Source organism: Argiope bruennichi, chromosome 7 (genome assembly GCF_947563725.1).
Source record: "Argiope bruennichi chromosome 7, qqArgBrue1.1, whole genome shotgun sequence".
NCBI lineage: Eukaryota > Metazoa > Arthropoda > Arachnida > Araneae > Araneidae > Argiope > Argiope bruennichi.
The window spans coordinates 25808446-25827476 of NC_079157.1; the positions used below are offsets into that span (position 1 = coordinate 25808446).

General features: G+C 28.8%; 1 long non-coding RNA gene across 1 annotated transcript; it reads right to left on the reverse strand.

Annotated features, from left to right (window-relative positions):
* Positions 1 to 6575: 6575 nt before the first annotated feature.
* On the reverse strand, positions 6576 to 13287 carry LOC129976357 (uncharacterized). The gene is made up of 5 exons (XR_008785130.1): positions 13134 to 13287; positions 11130 to 11144; positions 10945 to 10959; positions 9326 to 9352; positions 6576 to 8906 (listed from the first exon to the last, which is right to left on the reverse strand). It is a non-coding gene; the product is annotated as an uncharacterized LOC129976357 (long non-coding RNA).
* Between the last annotated feature and the right edge of the window lie 5744 nt (positions 13288 to 19031).

A 19031-nucleotide genomic window follows, 5' to 3' on the forward strand; every position in this document is an offset into this window, starting at 1 on the left:
TCTTTTTAATTCTGTTAGGACTTTCTGAGCGAGTTATCATAAAATTACTTATTACTTCCTTCCTTCATAAAAAATTCAAAATTTAGCAAGCTCTCGAATATCTTTTAAGTTTCAATGCATCATTTTTTTTTTTTTTTTGACTTTCTCGTATACGTAGTATAGAGAAAATATAAAGAAAATTCAGAAAATTCGAACTCCACAGTTTGACAAATCTGCATGTTTTAGACCAGCCTGAATTTGAAAAACACATTTATGTAAAATATCCGTCTGTCTGTCTGCGACAAAAACTCTTCGAACTAGACAGAGGAAATTTGGTGTACAGTGTTAACACCAAATTTACAGATTTCTATCAAATTTTGAGCAAAATCGGTTCAGAGAAAGTCTGTCTCCTATACTGCTCGAATATAAATTAATTCGATAAGGACAAAACAAAGAGAGCTAGATAGATAAAATTTGGCACGCACATTTAGCATCTATATTGTAGGCGCCTATAAAAATTTAAGCTAAATCCAATCAGGGATTGACCGTCTGTCGGTCTGAACTTTCAGAAACATATAAATGAAATAAATCAAAAAAGCAATTACTTAAATATATTAAAATTGGTATGGAATTTTTTGACTACAAGTGCAGCTTGTTAATAAATTTTTGCTTCAATCTTTTTGAAAAAACACATCTAAAATATTGATTCGAATTTCGGATGTTAGTAACCGCATGCCAGTCCTTAATCGCCAAATAACTCGCCAAGGATAACATGATAGATTCAGTAAAACTGTTAAATTCACGCCAAAGGCTAATATTTCGTAGCTATTGTACGCCAGTGCCATGCAAGGCATTCTTTAGTATAACACCTTTATTAAACAATATGCGAGAAATCTTTGTGAAGATCACTCCTGTTGACATTCACAAGTTCATTTATCAAAAATTGCAATCAAATCTTCTTGATACTACATATTTTTGAATTGCATCATTATTTGAATCCATCACTTCAATTAAAATATCATATTGTTACGAATCTGTAATGCTGCTTCCCAGCGTAGTTGGTTCCACCATCGGGAAGAATGTTTTACAGTCATCTGTATTGGACGGAGTCCGGTGTCGCGTTGGAGGTCCCGGAGCTTGGCGACAAACTTGGCGACCATTTGGCGACTTAACGACGAATTTGGCGAATTTGGCGCCAAAATGGATTATACCCGAAACATCGAGAATTTTCCCGATCCGTCCAGTAGGAACCGAGATACGCCTCGAACGTTCCTGATTGGTTGAGAGGCTTCTGGCCCCGCCCTCCTGAGACCTGTAAAAGGAAGCAGCCGCAGCTGCCGGGTCGTCGTGAACCAGTGGAGTCGACGGTGAACAACTGGTCTTCCAGGGATAAGCGGAGCAGCGAAGGAGTGAAGCTAGTGTTGAACTAAGCTGTGCCCTACTGTCTACAGTAGAGATTTGTTGTATGCTGCTGTTTATGCTGTTTTATATGCTGCTGTGTATGCTGTTGTATGCTGCACGTCTCGGCTGAAGATAATCGTCTTCTGTGCTGTATATAGTTGTCGTCTTTGTGCTGTCCTGTGTGTCTTCGTGTAAATAAATGTCGTTGTTTCATTTTCTACTGCCGCCTGCTGATTGAGTGTTCTCCACACCATATAACTCCCACTATCCAAACGAACCCGGAAATTTCGTAACAATATATTACCTATTAAATTCAATTTGCAATAAATGTGATCGATCGATAACAGCAATTGTTATAAAAATAAGTCAGTCTGTACACATACAAAATGCAAAGACTTGTTAGGTAACATTCACTAAATCATTGCTCATAAATGTATATTTGGAAGTTGGCATTATTCGAGGACTTCTCCTAGATGAGCATTTCTCTAATTTCTAATTAACTTATGCTGCCTCACTTAATTAAAAATCTGAAAAATGCTCATTTAGGAGAAGTCCTCAATTAATGCAAAAAAAAAAAAAAAAACGTTTGCTGGTTTACTAATGTTGGAATTATCAGCAATGAAAAGGCGGACTAAGGCCCTAAAAATGGCTGCTGTTTCATCCGATATACGATGTTTTTGAAAGATTTAAAAGAGCGCGCAAAACTATTTCTTTATCTGAAATAGCAAAATTAGTGGAACGTTGTGACAAAAAAAAAACAAGAACTACAATGTTAATGGCCATCTCAAACAAATAAAAAAAATAGATAAGTTATAGTTTCATTTTGCTTTGTTTTGTTTTTTTGCTTATATATTATTTTTCGAAATCTTGAGGGATTTTTTTTAAATTGAAGTAGGTATATGATTTTTTGTGAATGCTCTAAAATACGCTTTTCATTAAACTTTTTAATGTATTAGTTTAAAGATGTGTAATAGTTTTTTAAAAAGGCTAGAAATCAAAAATTAATGCGTTTTTCTGATTTTTTTTTTTTTTTTTTTTTTGCTTATTTCATAATTTAAAAAAATTAAATGTCATTAGCAGGAAGTAATATATAGCAAATTTTAAATAGTATGTAATAGTTACCTGGAAAAATTTGTTGCAAAATCAGTATATTTAAAAAAAACTCAAAATTTTTAACAACTGAAGTTTTACGAAAGTTTAGAAATAATTCACAATATTTTGTCAGGGATAGCTATAGAGGATTGTTTTACGTAAAATTCCATGAAATATAATTGAAAACATCAACAAAAAAAAATTATAAATTATCGTGTTGCCTAAGTGGTCCGACTACGTTAAAAACACTGCTTTCGACCACATTGGCGAATTCTTCTTTTATTATTATTTCTTGTAGTTCAGGCTTTCTTCTTTCCAAAATAGTATTTTCTAGGAAAAGGAAGGTCTGATCTATCATCCAGGATAATTTTAAACAATTTTTTAGCTAAAATATTTTTTTAACTTCCATTTTCTTAAACTTTAATTTTTATAAAAATTTTCCACCGTTAACATGATATCTCAAAAACTAATAGAGGTATTTACATAAAAATTTCAGCGTGTGTTTTAAATACTGTGGGCAATGAAATGAACCAAAAGTTTTATTGTTGGTGAAATACTTTTTTATTTATAGGCGTTTTTAGAAAAATTAAGTTGTAAATGTATGGAAAAAATGTATATATACGTACATTTTTACCCATAATTTCTTTGCATCTCAAAATGTTTCTTAGATTTTGGTTCATTTCATTCATCATTATATTCTATAACTTGTGTACAAAGAAAAATAGGATAGCTGCATTACAATTTCGTATAGAGTGTTAACCGTTTTGGTTAAATTTCATTAAAATTTACTACACATTTTCTTATTTCTCAAAATATATTATATTTCCAAATAATTTTTTTGTATATATAGTGTTTATAATTGACAATACATCTAAAATCCATAAATAGTTTTTAAAATATCCAATTTTTCAAAAATATTGCTTCGAACGTAGTCGGCTACCTAAAATGAACTTCAAGTAAGATAATATTTTGTTATTGATATACCTTCGATGTTCCACATAAGCAAAAGGCCAAACTCAAATACGTTAAGTCATCAAATAGATTTAAAGACATTTTTTTGTTGTTTATTTAACTTGAAATACATTTTCCATGTGGATACTTATATCTGAAAGCTATCGACAACCTTTAAAAGTAGTTTATGTCTAGATTCATAAAATGATTTATGACATTTTCTTCTCGGCAAATCTTGACTTCCGTATACCTTGAATGAACTTATTCCCCTTTGGGCCTACTCTAAAGAACATTACACAAAATACAAGAAAGCTCTCTCCCTCCCTTTCGTTAAAAAATTTAAAAGGGGGTGCACCACTTTGAGAGAATACATCCTTTTTGAAATATTGATGATGGCTGTGGAGTTTTCTCCCTTTTATCAAGCAACTTTACAGAGTTGTATTTATAAAATTTCCTGTTCAAATCATATTACTTCTGTTGTCACAATTTTTAGACACAGAATCCTAGACTACATCTTGTAACTTTCAACGAGCAATTCTTGTATATATATAAGTTTATTTAGTGTATCTCGGAAACGGATCTAATGATTTGGATCAAATTTTATATTTAGATAAGGCTTTGCTTTTTAATTTATCTGTATAGGTGTATTTCGTGAAAAAAACGAGATTTTAAGCAAAAAAAATTATAACTATTTAGAATAAGTATATCCCACTTCGAAGAGTGGGGAGTGCCCCATAGTGGTCAGAATAGCATTAATGACGCGTGTGTCCGAATTTATATTTAATATTGTTACGAAATTTCCGGGTTCGTTTGGATAGTGGGGGTTATATGGTGTGAAGAAAGCTCAATCACCAGGCGGCAGTAGAAAATAAAACAACGACGTTTATTTACACGAAGTCACACAGGACAGCACAAAGACGACAACTATATACAGCACAGAAGACGATTATCTTCAGCCGAGACGTGCAGCATACAACAGACTCTACTGCAAACTGTAGCGCACAGCTTAGTTCAGCACTAGCTTCACTCCGTCGCTGCTCCGCTTATCTCTTGAAGGCTTTCTTTACCATCGATCCCGACTACTCTTCGACTCCACTGGCCCACCACTGGTTCACGACTTCTCAATTCACCCCCGGTTCACGACTCACTTCAGCGTCACTCCCCGGCAGCTGCAGCTCCTTTTATATGTCTTAGGAGGTGGGGCTAGAAGCCTCTCAACCAATCAGGAACGTTCGAGGCGTATCTCCGTTCCTACTGGACGGATCGGGAAAATCCTCCGATGTTTCGGGTATAATCTATTTTGGCACCAAAGTCGTCATCAAGTTGCCAAATGGTCGCCAAGTTTGTCGCCAAGCTCTGGGATCTCTTATGGAACCCACTGTGCTGGGAAGCCACATTAAATTATTGTTACGCAAGGATTCGTAACAATATTTTTATAGGTGTCGTTCCTGTAAGAACGCGATTTTATATTTTAAAAAAACATTATTCATGACTAACTATTAGATCCGTTTTCTATCTGTTCTCTTGTTGACAATTCCCTATAGCGCCATCTGAGACCCGATTTCACCTTGTTAAAACTGAGTGTAAGTTCAAAAATATAAATAATGCTCGATAAACTGCAAAATGAATACTGTAATAAAGCATATTGCTTCGAATAACATGTCAGACTAAGTGCATTCATGATTTTTTTTATTTAAATAACCAGTTCATATGTAGGTAAGATTGAAAAATATTCCTATATAATCAGTATGTGATTCGTATCTAAATATTTTCTCCGAAAAAAACAGGATTTAAAAAAAACCTGGCGAACGAAACTCGGTTTATCCAGATATTTACTATTTATGCTAACTTGTATAAATTATAAACACGCACTTAAATATATAAATCAATCTTAGTAATAAAAATAATACCTCACATTTAATCAAATATATACTTACTTTGCAATTAGTGGCTTCTTTGCGTAATGAAATTGAGAGTATTTAAGGTTAAAATCTACTTTAGTGCACCCGTTCAAATCGCCAAGGACGCCAACAATTCAAAATCTCTGATGTTGCGAATAATTCAACAAGGAAACAAATTAGCACACAAATCAATAACATGGTTGTCTGAAAAACTATTGCTCGTTTGGGTTACCATAGTGGAAATAAGAAGTACATTAAAATAAATTTTCACCTGGCATAAGATTAGTTTCATCAAGCACAGCAAAATTGTGCCAAACCTCTCAAATCTGGCAAAAAGTCAGCCATCATAAATATATGCAAGATGTGATATCAAACGATTTTTAGAGTTGCAAGAAAAATTATCGGAATTATATTAGGCGAAAAATCGCCCAAAAGAATTCAACTTCAGAGAATGAATATTAATATTAAGTCAAAGTATGAATTTTTATATTCAAAGCGAAAATGACTGATCACTTGCAAATTCTGTTTTTGTCCAAAATTCTCTGCCTACTTAAGTTGTCTCTGACAGTGAAATTACATTTGTGTGATCTCCTGATATCCTCACAATAAACAGTATTTGCCGATGTAAGAATATAATATCTTCGTTACTCATTTTTTTTTCGAATATTTAAATGAATTTTATGAAAATTAATTATAAAATGTAGTTGTAGATTTTATTAAATGCAATAAAAAAACATCCTTCGTATTTTCTATAAAGTCGAATTACAAAATACACTTTACAGATTTTAAGTTAGTAGATTTAAGTAGTTAGTGTTGGAGTTAGATTTGGCATAAAATTCGACAGGTTTCTGCATTATAGCTGTTAAATCTGTGTATTGAATTTTATCTGTTTAGCTCTCTTCGTTTTGTAGTTATAGCGTTAACTTATATTCGAACAGCCGGATAGACTGGCTTTCTCTGAGTAGATTTTACACAAAATTTTATAGATATCTGCAAATTTGGTGCAAAGACCGTATACTAAATTCCAATCGTCTAGCTCAAATTGTTTTTGAGTTTTCTTTGTCACAGACAAGCAAACAGACGGACATTTTTTCAAAAATGTGTTTTTCGAACTCTTGAAGCACTAAGATGTGGAGATGAGTGTTCGATTTTTTTTTTTTTTTTTTTTGGCGATTATTATATTTTCTTTATATTACATCTACGAGAAACTAAAAACTGCTGAGACATCAATAAAAAAACGAGACACGGAAATTTAAAAGAAGAGATTTTATTGAGAAGAAATGTGAAGTTTCATGAAGTAGAAAAATTCTTCTTCAAAAACAGCAGAAAGAATCTTTGAAGAAAAGAATCAACGCCACCGAAATTCCAGGTCCAAAATCGTTCCTTCGGCTGAAAAATGGTTCATTCCGAAGCATCTCGTGCAGCTGAAAAAGATTTCATTACAACATCAATTGCATGATTTAAATAAATAAAATATATTTTATGGTTTTAGACTGGCCTGTATAATCAATTTATCAGTTCAGGATGAAATCCTAATACAAAGTTTGTTAATAAAAAGGATTCTATTCATTTTTCAATTGTCTTCATTAGAATGCTTAAGTAAGTGCAATGAAAACACGCAACAATTCTAATGACATTTAGAAAATGATTCAAAAATATAATGAAAAGCTACAGCGACTCAAATAGTTTTTGAATTACTTTCATTAGAATATTTTTAAAAGTACAATGAAAATTCGACAATTTTGATATAAAATGATTACAAATATTCTTTAAATACATTTATTAAACTATTTAATAGGATATAAGGAAAACACACAACTATTCTTTGTTGCAGCGATTAGGTTATGAATTACATTTATTAGAATGATTTAAAAAATAATAATGAACATTCATTAGAATGTTTAAAAAAGCATAATGAACATCCATTAGAATGTTAAAGAGAGTATAATGTACAATCATTAGAAAGTATAATAGAAATATAAAACTACAATGAATTTATTTTCTTAATAATTTTCATTAAAATGTTTAAGAAAGTATAATAAAGACACACCAAGATCCTATAATACGACGATTCTAATTATTTTTGAATTACTTTCCTTAGAATGTTTAAGAACGTATAATAAAGACACACCAAGATCCTATAATACGACGATTCTAATTATTTTTGAATTACTCTCCTTAGAATGTTTAAGAACGTATAATAAAGACACACCAAGATCCTATAATACGACGATTCTAATTATTTTTGAATTACTTTCCTTAGAATGTTTAAGAACGTATAATAAAGACACACCAAGATCCTATAATACGACGATTCTAATTATTTTTGAATTACTTTCCTTAGAATGTTTAAGAACGTATAATAAAGACACACCAAGATCCTATAATACGACGATTCTAATTATTTTTGAATTACTCTCCTTAGAATGTTTAAGAACGTATAATAAAGACACACCAAGATCCTATAATACGACGATTCTAATTATTTTTGAATTACTTTCCTTAGAATGTTTAAGAACGTATAATAAAGACACACCAAGATCCTATAATACGACGATTCTAATTATTTTTGAATTACTTTCCTTAGAATGTTTAAGAACGTATAATGGAAACATACAATAACACCCTGAAGCAGATATTTTTACTGTTTTCGTATTAAATGCCTTAAAATCTTTTAGAAAGTATATGGAAAACACGAAAAATGCGATTCGATGTTTTTAACTATTCTTAGATTAGATTCATTGGAATATTTTTAAAAATACAAAAAAAAATGCATAGTGATTCTAACTATTTTTGCATTACATTCGATAGAATGCATCTTATATATGATGAAAATACTCTGAAAATGATGATTTGCATTTCGTTTTAAATTCTAAACATTAAAAAGTAAAAAAATTGAGCTTTTTTTAAAAAAAAATTAGAAATTTTAAGCAATTTTAGTGATTTATCAATTTTATTTATTTTGTAATTTTTGGGAAAATTCATTTCTTTTATAAGACACTTTAACAGAGCATAGAATTTTTATGAATCATTTTTTCTGACACATGAATTCTATTTTTTAATATAAGGGACCTAATGAATATTTTTATCATTTATTAAGAACTGAATAAAAATTACAAAAATAATAAGTCATTCATGCATTTTTCTTGTGATGACAGTGCATTTATACATTGCAGTTCCAGGAACCAATTCTTTGTATTGTTAATTTTTTTTTTAATTTTCAGAAATTTTATTACAAGGCTTATAAAACTTATTTATCCATTTTTAATGAAATCCAAAGCGAAATAAAATGTAAAATATTATCATATATCTGATTGATTATGTGAAACAAGTTAAACTAGAAGATGGAATTAAAAAATTCAGCTTGAAAGCAAAAAAAAAAAAAATATTTATATGTTTATGTATTTCAATATCAATTTTACAAATGATCTACTATATCACTGGCGTAAAAAACAAAACTATTTTTTTCGCTTTTGAAGATTAGAAAAGTTTTGATCCTTTTATGTTGTGTTAAAGAAAAATTCCTTTATTAATTAGAATGTGCACACTAAACAAATTGATTCATATACTTACATTATGAAGCTAAGGAAGAAATTTTTATTAGTATTTGAATTATTTCATATAGTATTTATTTTTATTAGAATACAGCTTAAACTAAATACACAAAAGATTTTTTTTCAAAAACTGAAACAAATCTTTCACAAGAGATAAAGGCACTATGAAACAAAATAATCATAAAATATCATCTGAATAAATTAAATTTTTTTCGATATATAAAATGTTCAAATATTTAAAGTATTTCTCACCAATTTTTTAACAGTAATAAATTTAATATCTGAATAGATTAATCAAACAATTTTCGTAGAATTGTAAACTGAATGAAAAACCTCTTATATTGGATTTTCAAACACTTAAGTGCCATTAAAATATATAACATTTCTAAAAATATTTCATTGAATTTGTTTTTTAGTTATTTTAATGGAAATGATAAAGTAATTTACCTGTGGTTCCAGAAGGTGTACTACCTCCTAAAATGAGAATCAAATTAATTTTTTATGCATTAATGAATCTGCATCAAATTACCTTTAATAATTTTCAATCTCACTTATGAAATCTTTACATCAAATACATAAAATATTACTGTATTATTAATTAAAAAAATTATAAGAATCAGTAATTATTATCTGTCTGTTAATTAATAACATATAAATAAAGTTCTTATTGACGTTTATCAATCATGAATGGTAAACAACCTTTGAAGTAGTTCTGAAGTAAGAATTTTTTCCCAGCACATTTTATAATAGAAGTCAGAGAAAAAAGGTATAGATTTCTGATATTTATCCTATGCAATTATTACTAGTAAGTTAATAATTATATTTAGTATTTATTGATATCAATCAAAGACAAGTCTTAAATTCTTGAAAATAATAATTTAAAAAAAATTAGGAATATTTTCTATTATGGCCATCAGTAAAAAGGAAATCGTAAAGAAATACTCTATAAATTTTCGAATGAATTGTATTCTGAAATTAAAAATTAAATATAAAATTTATCAATATAGAATCTCTTAATTAATAATTTAAATATATGCATTATAAGAATAATAATTCTAAATACAGGAAAATTCATAACTTTAGACTTTAAAAGAAACAGTACGAAATAAATGGTAAGAAATCCAAGAAGCATAACTCAAAGATTTTATATGACTACATTATACTGATATTAAATTGGAAGTAAATACGAGTTAAGAATATTAAATGGTGATTGCACAACAGATAGAAATGTGCTTGATATAAATTTTCACAAAAAACCATCAAAAATCGCTATATGACAGATGAAAAAAAATCCTCATCAAATAATTATTTCTCACTATATAAAAATATCCAACATTGGTAGATGAATTCAAGATATATTTATAATGCATTTAATAATAAAATTATTTTTAAAAAATTGCACATAACCAAAAATAAATATATTTTTACAAAAAAAATATGCTTCAATTTAATTAATTGGAAATAGAAGAATTTTATCGTTTGAAAAATTATCGTTTGGATATCAAATTCAGATTTTTTTTTCCTTGAACCATGGAAGATGGATTAAAATTTTCGTCTGCTGATTACAGGTACTTTTCTATCGTCTGCAAAGTAGCAGAATTGCAAATAGTTGAAGTGATATATTTTTGTGAATTATATCTTTGTGATTTATAACATATCATTAGATATTACATTTTCTTAATGCGCTGCAAAATGGTATCTAAACATTGATAGATATTGCATGTCCTGATTGGCTAAAGACTTTATACTTCAGGAGTTCCATCGTTATATTTTAATTATTTGAAAGATTAATATTATTAATAAATATTAATTTTTATATAAATATACAGTTGTTGAAAAAAGCTGTATCAAATGAATAGATATTAAGAACCAAGTACCATTTTATAATAATAATAATCTTTTTTATTTTAATCATTGTAATGATAAGAGTATTTTATTTGATCAGAAAAAATTTGACATGAACTTATATACTTATTTCCTAAATTTTCATCAAGAATTTACCAATAAAATTTATTTTTAAAAAGTATACTAAAGGATTAATAAATTAAATAAGAGCACAAATCTACCTGCTCCTGTAGTGCCTGTAAAAGAAAATAATTGCATTAGTAAAGTTAACAATATAAAGAAATTTATGAATAATTTATTTAAATAAATTAATTTATTAAGTTAAAAATTAAAAAAAACAAATTTTATTCATTTAAATATTGCTAAATCATTTGTTAAAAAGAATATTTGTTGCATAAAAACTTACTGTCTTGAGCCATGGCTAAAAAGAGAACAAAAAATAGTTAGCTTTACATTCAAGAAATTTAATAATAGCATACAAAATTATTTATCAGTCGACTAATTTAATAATAGCATACTAAATAAATAAATTTATGAAAAAAGTGAGAAACAAGTTTTGGTCCAAAATATTTATAATTTGTCAGTGAATTTTGATTTTTTAGCACAACATGCATTTTCACCTATATTGCCCCAGATCTTCATAGATTAAAATAATTTTTTAAAGTCTTTTAACAATTGGAATAAGAAAAAAAAATAGTCAATTAACATAGGTAGGAAATAATCTCAAAATTCTCCATAATATAAAATGAAAAGTTTCTATACAATTTTCGTTTTTTTTTTCTTTTTATAATTGGATATATTTATTATTTCTTGGATATATTTCTGAATTCTTGCAAAATATTTATGTTAAGATTTAGAATGATTTTCTTTTTATGTGTGTGCATGTTTGCATTGTTGTTTTTCTTTTAAGGTAAAAAAGTAGAAGTAAATTAATCAATCTTGAATTGGAAGCAAAAAAATATATATAAAAGAATGTTAACTAGAGAAAGAGTCTTTTATTTAAAATTTATATATCTGTTAATTATTTCTGTTTGCTTTATAAAGGAATATATTTATTTGATTTATCTTTATGTCTCATTTTTACAGTATTAGAATTATTTATTTATATGTAATTGCTTTTCTGATTTATATGCATCATAGTTTTTAATACATACTAATTCCTATATTAATAGACTCAATTTCGATATGTTACATAATGATATGCATAACATCGAACGGAATATCGAATATAATCTGCATTTTATCGTATATTGGGATGAATATTCTGCATTTTGTGTCAATATAAATGTATCTGATAATAATAAATTAAACATTATCAAATAGAACTGAATGAGAGAGAATACAATTTGTTTCTAAAATTATAGAGCTATCTATTCAATCTGTTTCTAAGATTTCTTTTCCAAATAATGCATCCATTTCAAAATTTGGACGTATTTCTACAATTTCTTAACAGATTTTGCACTTTTTTTTCAAAATCTTCGTGAAGCAGTAAATTTTACTGAACTTTTCGAAGGTTTCTTTCTTATACGTGGGTAATATTTTATTATCATTATCAGATTATTTATTATTTTAAAAAAGCAAAAAAGCAATGTTCAAATTAAAATTGTGCCAGTATATGTTGCCTTCACTTATTGTTCGAAAAAAGTAATGATCAAAGGAGAGTATTTCTGGCCCATGTAATGAGGCCTTTTCCCCTTTTCTTTATAACGATGAGTTCATGCCTTTTCAAAAAACATTATGGGAGAGGAAGGGGGGGAGAAATACGTGAAACAAAAATAGGCGATTTCCAGAGCATAATTCACGTTACGCCTTAAAGTATTCATAATAGCTTACAGTTATTATAAGTAAAACGGCGCAAAAAGCTCTATTTGTAAGTCTTGATCATATTTGAGCTCGGAATTTTCCATTACAAGTTAAAAGCAATAAAACAATAGGAATAAAATATTCGTAATATCATACAGTTATGATAAATGTATGATATTAATGCTCTATTTATGTTTTTGGTCATATTTGTTACACGTTAAAAGGAATGCAACAATATGAATAAAGTATTCATAATATCATAAAGTTATGATAAGTAAAACAGGAAGAAAAGCTCTGTTTGAAAGTTTTGATCATATCTGAGCTCAGAATTTTTCATTACAAGTTAAAAGAAATAAAACAATATGAATAAAATATTCTTAATTTCATACAGTTATGAAAAGTAATACGGGGGAAAAACCTCTATTTATAAGTTTTGGTCATATTTGAGCTCGCAATTTTCCATTGCAAGTTAAAATAAATAAAACATTATGCACGAAAAGAAAAAGAATGGGAATTTTTAAAGGATTCTTCCTATCAAGCTTGTAAGAATCCTATACAATCTTTCAAACATAAAAACTAAGAGCAGAAGATGAAAAATAATTCTTACCATTAGGTGTCATGAGAAGCAAGAGAGCCATTGCTGCGGCAACGATGTAGGCGAAAAGTTTCATCTTGGAAGATTAGATTGCTAGAACGAGCGAAGTACTCAACAGGTTGCTGATTCGACAGATGTGGTGAAGTTGAACGAATCTTTGGTCTTTTTAAACCCCACAGTCGATGTAAAAAACTAAGACCACCTGCCACTGTTTGTCTGATATCATCGAAGACATTGATCTGCGGTTTGGGGCTTCTCGATTTCTTTGTTTTCACAGCAGAAACGAGAGCCTGGACCTTGGGTCTTGCGGCGCCTTTCTGTTTGAACAGTATATTCCCAAGGCGCATAATTCCAAATTAATTGTGTAAAAAAAAGATTAAATCTTTCACGCCTTGCAAAGCTGCTTCAAGAAAAGAAGCATAACACCTCACGTGCTTTCCTGAATCACGGTGGCCCATGCCTCTTTCATCCATATGTGTATTGTCATAATCCCTTAAGTAGGACGAATGCGAAGTGCCATTCGTGATATAAGACTTAAAGATACGTTAACTTTCTTCGGGTAGGCGAATGTTTGCATGGATTATTACTGTTATAAACTCATAAGCCATACCAAATGATTTTGCAATCATTTCTGAAAAAAATTCTCATTTCTTCATTTAGCAATCTACAATTACATGTCTAAATCATAATGAAAAAACAGATGATAATTAAGACTCCGGCATTTGAAGTTTGACTAACCTTTTGTGTAAAGATACATAAAAGAACGTTCGAATTAAAATTTTTAAAAATTAATTCGTCCTCATCAATTTGATGAAAGTGTGGCATTTAAGAATTTGAATTTACTGAGATTTCTTTTGTGTGTGTGTGTGTGTGTGTGTGTGTGTGTGTGTGTGTGTGTGTGTGTGTGTGTGTGTGTGTGTGTGTGTGTGTGTGTGTGTGTGTGTGTGTGTGTGTGTGTGTGTGTGTGTGTTTGACTGAAGAACAACAAAATTCGGCTGAAATGTATTTTGGAGGATGAGAATACGCACTTAAAAAGTGAATTTCTTGAAATTAAATTTAAAATTTCAATTAATTAAGCAAGATTTTAATTTCCAAAAATTTAACTGTACAACTTATTTTTTGCATAATTTAAAATTTTTAAAAATTGGTATTTTGATGATATCAAATTACTCGTTGTGTAAAATATTTCTGAATTTTGGCAAATTGTTTTATAAAAATATTTTTGCACCTATTTTTTACTAGATTTCATAGTTCCAATAAAAGTCAAAGCTTTTCATCGTTTCAACAAGTATTTATTCGTTTCATTTTCTTCCGCTATTGAAAGCTAAATAAGGAAGATAATATTTATTATATCCTCAATTTGTATGACGAATCAGAAAAATGAAACTGTATTATTTAAAAAAGACGAGCAATTAAAAGACTAATTACCTGAACAGTTATATTTTAACAATGATATGAGATAGAACTTAAATAGATTTTTTTAAATCCATCTATACACAATACAGAATCTTTGTAAGGTTATTAAAAAAACACGACTTTAATACCTATTATAATTTGATGCTTGAAGTACTTTTCAGAGATTCTTGAGCATCAAGTAATGGACAAGAGGTTTAATTGAAATTATACAAAACCAATTTTTCATGACTATCCATTACATAGTCAAATGTGGCTAGTTGTACAGTATTCTGCATTTTATACTATTTCAAAATTTGTAAAAAAAATACATTGTATTATAACACTTATTCAAATTTTCAATCATTATATGTTAGTCAAAATCAAGATCTTCGTTAAATAAACTAGAACATTCTGGTAAATTGATATTATCTCAATGACACGAAGCTAGCCTTCCTAAACTAAGTCTGAAATATTGCCTGACGGTGTATAATACCTGAATTTCTACAAATACGGCTGAAATAACCTTTCAATAAGACAACTAGATTCCTGTTATTTTCTGACTTTCATAATCCCACGAGAAACGAATTACAGATGTTATTAAATTCAATTCATATGATGTCACATTCCCAAGATAATACAGCTGCGCATGCCATGTAAACATGTTATGCATTGCAATTTCTGTATTATGCATTGAACATACGTGAGTCATCAAATATCTTAAATTGTGAATGGGTCTCTCATATTTTTAACAAAAGTTTTGAATAAAATAAGCCGCTATCGCTCAGATTTTAGTTGTTATTATGTAATTCGAAAGTGAAATTCAATCGTCGTATAAAAGGGTTTTTTTTATTTCCATTTAAAAGCCCATATATATTAAAAATATGATCTGAAAAAATCAGACATAAAGTCGGCGAACTTAATACTAAATGTATTCCATTATAGTATTCTATTATTGTAGACAAAAGTAATTTTTTTGATGACAAGAGGCAGAAAATTTTAACTAAATTATAAAAACTAATCTGTTAAATAATGTGTGGAAAATTAACAATGTATATTAAAAATTGAAAAAAATGTAATATAGTTTCGGTTGATATAATTTTTATTGGATTTATTCTATTTCCCAGATAATAGAGGAAACAAATGTATTTAAATTTTAAAATATTTATTGATTCAATATATATATATAATATATCGATAATAGTAATATATCGAATCGAATTAACAAATTTAAATAAAAAAATGTAATTAAATAAATCTAAGAGCTAAAAAAATAAACTTTTAAATTATGAAATTTAAAAAAATATTAGAATAATGATAAATTGTAATAACAAAAGAATTGTTCTAATCTTTGCAAAGAACAATTATATTATGTATCGTAGATTCGAATTTTATTGTGTAGTTAATCATTTAACATTCATAATGTGAACACGAACAAACAGATCTCTTAACTTTGGTTTCTCAAAATGCCTTTGTATGCTTTTATCTAAATCAATCGGATTTCCTACACCAGACAGACTAGACTATACTAGTTAGATTAACGTCGCATTTTAAAGCAACACTAGGTCTAATTTGGGACGGACCTCGTAATTTTGAACTACGGTCAGATGACGAGGACGACACCTGAACTGGTATTTGCTGTCCAAACTTCCACACAACAACATACCAGCTGGAGGAAATTTGATCCCGACGGATTTAACGTACACCAGACCAGCTTACACGAAGGTTCTTCGGTCTAACCAGGTCTTGAACCTGGTACCCTCCGGTCCCGAAGACGAGACCGCACCACCAGACCACTGCGACCTCTTCCTATACCAGCCGAGATAAACCAAGGGATAGAAAATTTTGACTTTTTATTCTTTGTGTTTGTTTCAATAAATGTTCCTGGTTGAATAAGGGTTGCGGTGGCCTGGGGATAAGGCTTTGGAACCGGAGGGTTTCAGGTTCCCCCCAAAAAACCGTTGTGAAACCGGACCTGGTGCATGTTATATCCCTCAGGGCCAAACGTCCTACCATTGGTGTGGTGTAGAAATTTGGGGAGGAAGGTGCCAATTCAGGTAGCGACCTATCTGACCGCTGTTCAAAATTACGAGGTCCGTCCCAAAAATAGCCTTAGTGTTGCTTTAAAAGGGACGTTAGTATAACTAAAGTAAACAAAACCCTGGTTGGATTGTATTGTAAATTGGTCCGTATTTTTATATTCTTTGAAAAAAAATGATTTAGTTAGAACAAATTTTTTTGTCCGCACTGAAAACACTATCTGCCGATGCCGAAATGCTAGCTCATCGGATCCAATTCACTAGAAGAAAAGGCATTCTCAAGTACAGGAATAGATGTATATAGGTAGTCTGAGAAAAGTGATTTCTGTTATTGATCTTTGAATTACATCCCATTCAATTATTGAGCAGGAAATAATTTAGATTAGGAACAGCTTTGAAGATCTTTAGTGTATCTTCCTGTCTGGAAACCAAAAGTATTCTTGTTTAGTTTGATAAGTATGGATTGAAAGATTAATAAGTAATTTTACTCCTGTATTTTCACTTGTTTCATTTCTGCTTTAATTTGAGGAAAAGAAAGACAACATGTCACATTTATCTGAGTTCTTCCATATTTGAGAGAATTTTTTTTTCTCAGACTCAAAAACAATGATTTATCAACATACCGAGGTCGAATTTAGGAAGCTCAGAATTCCTTCTCCCCCCCCCCCCCGCGCCTTTCTCATATAAGAAATATTTGAAAAAGAAAGTATGCAATCGTTAAAAAATTTTCATATCAAAATTAAAAACCGGAATCAAAACTCTAAATATGATCATAATTCGTCAAAGCAACGATTGTCCTTTTGTTTATGAATGCAATAATTCGAAAATGTTTGAGCAAGACAGCTGAAATTTGGTATATCAAAATTGTTGATTTAGGGATAAATGAGTCTGGTAAGACTATTTCTGTATATATTAGAACAAAATAGAAACTTTTACAGATTTTTATTAAAGTTGATTCGTTCCATTCTAAAAATGAAACTTGTGCATATATATTCTACATATTAATAAAAAATTTTCATATTTTAATCGAATATTAAATATAATATGTAATTCGATTCTCAATTAGTCACTAAATGTAATTAAAATTTGATTCTATAACATTGGCGCCATCAGAATTGGACAGAAATGGAAAAAAGTAATTGATTTAAACAATTTATAATATTTATAATGATGAATTATGAATTGAAGAAATCGGACATTATACGCTTTCTAGTCTGTTAAAGAAATTGTATTTTAAAAACTGCTTTTAATTAATTCCTTATAATGCACATTTACTTAACTTGATTTGTTTCATATTTTTAAATGTAAAATTTTGTTGCAGATTTGTCATTTTGTGTTTGATTTGCAAGTGTAATTTTTGTATTTTTGCATATTCTTGAGGGCATTGCACTATTTTAATATGTCTAAAACTTAAATATCAATAAATAAATTCCAGCTAACAATTTACTTAATTGATTCATTTAATCATAAACCAATTTGCTGAATTAAATTTTAATTCTAGTGAAAACGCTATCTGGTAGGAAATTTGAGAATAATTCGATTGCGCCATTTTATATAAACAATGATAATAACAAGTTAAAAGGTTATATTTTTTATTAATAAAATTTTGTTTAAAGACTGGTTTTATTAAATGTACTATTTTTACTTTGTCCCCAAACTAAATGTAGTTTGACCATGACCAACCTTCTCTTGTTTCGAGATTTCAACAGTTAAAATAAATAAACGAAATCAAACCGTCAGGGGATAATTATTAGGAGGTGAATAAATTTCTCAAAGAAAACCCTCTTGCGAAAAGAAATGGAAACAAAACAAATAAAAAATAAAGACTCGTGTTACTGATACGATAAATTTCAGCAACGTTGGAGCAATGACATCAATAACTACAAAAAATGCACATAAAATGGATTATGAAAAAATAAATCAAAGTTCAAGTGTTAAAATGTGCTCATATAAAAATATGGCATGCTGTGAAAAAAAACTCACGAAAAATATTCTTTTATTAATAAATATTAGTTTTAGATGTTCAGTGTGTTTACATTAATGTATAAATTATTGCACAGGCAATTTTTTTTCTACTTCCTAGAATGTACACGAAAGAATACAAAAAAAAAGAATTATAATTTTCAAAAAATTTAAAATTTCAAATACAATGAAAAAAAAATTATTATCTTCAAAAAATTCAAAATTTTGACTATTTTCCATATTTTAGTACTTTCTGAAATAATTCAAAAAACACATTTTGGGAATTATGTTTGCTCTTTCTATAAGCATAACTCAAAAACATTTTGAGTTGGCAGATGAAATTGGCTGTATGGTTATTGCACCAAATTTGTAGATACTTATCTTTAATAAAATCCATTGCAGATGACATATATAAGTCTGTCTGTTCAAATACAAGTGAATATAATTTTAAAATGTAAAAAGCTGTATTAATAACATATGTTACACATTTTTACCATATCAAATTTTGAACCAAGTC